The 3,980-nt window shown below is 31.0% G+C and overlaps 1 protein-coding gene across 1 annotated transcript in view; it reads right to left on the bottom strand.

Annotated features, from left to right (window-relative positions):
- LOC117179597 (probable polyol transporter 3) overlaps positions 1-3,980 on the bottom strand; it is a 34,484-nt gene that overhangs the window by 8,980 nt on the left and 21,524 nt on the right. The gene's annotated exons all lie outside the window — the stretch shown is intronic.

The following is a 3,980-nucleotide window of genomic DNA, read 5'->3' on the forward strand; positions in this document are numbered from 1 at the left end:
AGGGTTACGCTTACGTTTAAGACCTACATTCGTTTCCCTTTTCAACATCCAGCAAAAATCAGCCATCATGACCTCGTCCCATCTACCTTGATATCGTTGTTCTATCACTTTTATATCTTGATGAAAACGTTCCCCTTGTTCTTGCCCACCGTCACCACGTGGAGGTGCCCTGGTTAACAGACACAGGCGAATAATTCTAGCAACAAGCGGTTACGAAACTCCAGGCATATACTGCTATTAATGTCAAAATATGAAAGTACGCAAGACCAGGGTTGCCAGCGTAATCGGTTAGGTTAGGTCAGGTTTTGTTAGGCTAGAATAGATTAAACCTCTATGTAGGTTAAGCCGAAGCTGAATGAAACGGTACCGCAAACACAACGGGACAACACAATCAGTTTAATTGTGTTTCGCGAGGTTAGGTTAGGCTAGGTTAGATTCATTTCTAGGTTAGGCTCGAATTGAACCATTCGATGTAGCACACATTTGCTACTGGGAAAATATGCTTTCAGAGCTTTACGTGTACTTCAATAAATTTCTGTTAATTCAGGTTAGGTGAGGTCAGGTTCTGTTGGCTGAAGTTATGTTAAATAAGTTGATATCAGGCAAGGGTTGATCCTTCACAGTTGTCGACAGGTTTTTGAAGAGAAAATTTGCATCACTGGCATTATTTTGAAATTTATTTGCCTCAGTGCATGATTTTTCCTCATTTTTTGAGGTTATGGCTCAACCATGACGTGATGGGTGATTTTTGATACCGAATTTGAATTTAGCGCCCCAAAATCCATAGGAATACGTTTGTCTTGTTACCAGATCCGCACACTTGTTTTTTTTTGTGTGGCTGTGTTATTGATTGATTGACTAATAATAGTTATTAATTAATGATGAATTAATTGTGCATTATTTATTTATTAATTATTAAAAAATTATTTTTTGGCTGTGTAGGAACTAATCCACTTGCTTTGAATTATTTTTTCTGATAATTAATTTTTGTACCGAAAATTAATTTCATTGTCAAATAAATAGCAATATATCACTTTTAAATATTTCCGTGTAATTCAAAGTCCATAAAATCGACTTTAATGTCAAAATGCCTTATATATTATTGTATCAACATATTGCAAATACATTTATGTTTGTATTTATATGAATATAGATAATGCAGTGTACGTTGGATTGTCTATCAACCAAAAAGAACTCGAATAAATGTTCTCACATTATAATATGCAGTAAATGTTAATGATTTGCCACATCATTATTTTATAAATAGTAATAATTTTAAACATTTCAAAATAGTTATTCATGACTGTTTTAGTTAATTTTCAATATGAGTTTCAATAATTTTACATTTGAAACCTATAAATCGAATTTTAAATTATCCCAGAGTTTTTAGACTATTAAAATCAGACTCAAAATTCTGTAGAGATTATAAGAGGTGTAAATGAGAACTTGAAAAATACTGCAAAAATTTTGAAAATTAGTCAAAGAGGATTAAAATTGTACTAAATAAGACCTAAGAGAATCAAATAAGGATGACGAGTATAAAAGAATTCTTTATACCAAAAAAAATTCATTCAGCACCATGGAGAATATAAAAACGACCTATATTCGACTCGGGATCTCTTAAACTAAATTGAATTTTGTCTACAATTTTGCTATCTTGCAATCTTGTAAAGTTTTGCTTTGAAATTTTCTATATTCTTTTTCGAAATTTTCGGAAATCAGTTTTAATCTTTTTAAATATTTTCTTTATATTAATATTTCGAAGAAAAAATTAATTAAAATGCTGCCATTTAAGGGTTGAAAGCCGCCCTTAAATTTAACCCCCAGGAACAGTTTATCTCTTATTTCTCAAGAACGCATAGGAATTTTTTTATTTAACTTATTCCTTGAAAAAAGACGCTTCTCGGGACATGTCTTTCATATAACAATTTAATGAATTTACTAATGAATGTACTGAAAAAAGCGCTCCCAGATTAAAATTTAAAACGTATTTTGTGATTAATTTTCCAACAATGAAAAATTAATTGTATGGATAAATCCCTCCTTGTAATTAAATATTTTCAAAAACCCTGAAACATGTCAACTTTAATTTTTACTTTTCTTAATAACAGTACAATATATAGTGAAATGTATCTGATTTGAACATTTCTGTATAAAATATATGAAAAAATCACATTCACCCTTGTAAAAAATAAGGGTTGCAATCCTTCCATGCAAAATGTGCCAAAGATGAATTTGATTCGTTCATTTTTTCGAGAGTTATCGTGTTTAAGGACGGACGGCCGGACGGAGAGACAGACAGACGCCATCGTGAAAACCTAATTTTCGGATTCAGGGGGTCTTGAAATGTGGAGATCCGTTGAAAAAGTGTGATGTCAAATTTCCGACAATTCTAATACTTTCTCAATCATAAATGATGAGAATGTAAAAATCTAACGTTTGTTTGGTTATAAAAATTTAATTCGTTCTGGAGATATTAAAGAAAAATTGTTTTTGAGGTTGTTTTTCACCCTTTGAATTATTGAATAAACACGTAATAAAAAATACATGTTTACTATTTTTTTATAGAAAATCGGTGAGGTACACCTCGGGTACTTTCCTTGTTAGTGAAGTTGTCATATTTTAATGTCTTACAACTTTAAATCGAAATCAACAAGCAGGAAATTAAAGTTTCGAAACGAGTGAAAATGTTCAATTTTCATTTCTTCATTTCGTGAAATCTTCCATTTTTGGACTCTTTAAAGTTTTTAACAGTTCCAAATTGGGAAATTAACCAATTTTTAAATTCTAAAGGAAGAATTTATGTTGGGAAAAAATCATTAGAACCGAAGTTGTCAAATGAAACTTTTGAATTTAAAAGAAGATTGAAATATGAAGCCCCCAAGCGAATGAAAATTACTTATTTAAAGATTTATTCAATTTAATCAATTTAGAGGTTGAAAAAATATTTTGTTTTTAATAGGCTGCAGCCCCTCATCAGAGAGCTTGGCTTGCAAGCTTAGGACCTGTTCTGGTTTCATTTGGAGTGCTAATGGCATATAGCTTAGGAGCAATGACCACTTGGCAAAAAACAGCTGTCATAAGTGTGGGACCAGCCATTTTGTCCTTGGCACTAACGAGGTAAAAATAATAATTATTTAAAAAATGTTTTTATGCTTTTCAAAGCAATTGAAAATAATTTTTAAATTGAAGTTTCATTTTTGAAGCTTTCAAATATAGAAGATACCATATTGATAATTTTTCAAAGACTGAAGCTTCAACTTAAATATGCAATCATTTTTAAATATTAAAGTTCTTTATTAGGTATTTTCACTTCAACAATCAGCTAACTTCACTTCGTAAAAGCTGAGGGGAAAACAGGGGATCAAATACATACAACATACATGTATTTCTGTAATATCTTTGTAATTATTATTAATTATTATCTTTTTTTTATTTCATTAAATAGTAATTTAAAAAAAATCTATTTTTCAAATACACTTATATAGGAAAAATTAGCTTTTACGAAGATATTAGAAAAATAGGGCAAAAATGAACTGAATCCCTTGTTTTCCCCTTAGCAATCTACGAAGTGAAGTTAGCTGTTGATTGAAGTTGAAATACCTAATTATTTAAATTTAAAGTTTCTATACATAGAAACTTCGAAATTTTTACGTTTCCATTCTTGAGCTTTCAGAGAAAGCTTGCAAACCATTAAATTTTCAAACTAAAGCTTTGAAAGTTTGAAGTTTTGAAGGACTTCAACCAAAGATATTATAAACGTAGATGCGGTACGGGGCGTCAGAGTGGGGAATTATATACTCGTATATAGGACATCACATTTTCTGTCCTATCGAGGTGCTGCCCTCACCGTACTACGAAATCGAATTCTGGTTTTATCATTTTTCGTCAAATATGACGGTAAAGCAGTAGAAAGATGTTTTGAGGTTAGAAAGGTTGACATGTATCGCTACATATAAACACGGAACTACGGAATAAAT

Source organism: Belonocnema kinseyi, chromosome 1 (assembly GCF_010883055.1).
Source record: "Belonocnema kinseyi isolate 2016_QV_RU_SX_M_011 chromosome 1, B_treatae_v1, whole genome shotgun sequence".
NCBI classification, from domain to species: Eukaryota; Metazoa; Arthropoda; class Insecta; order Hymenoptera; family Cynipidae; genus Belonocnema; species Belonocnema kinseyi.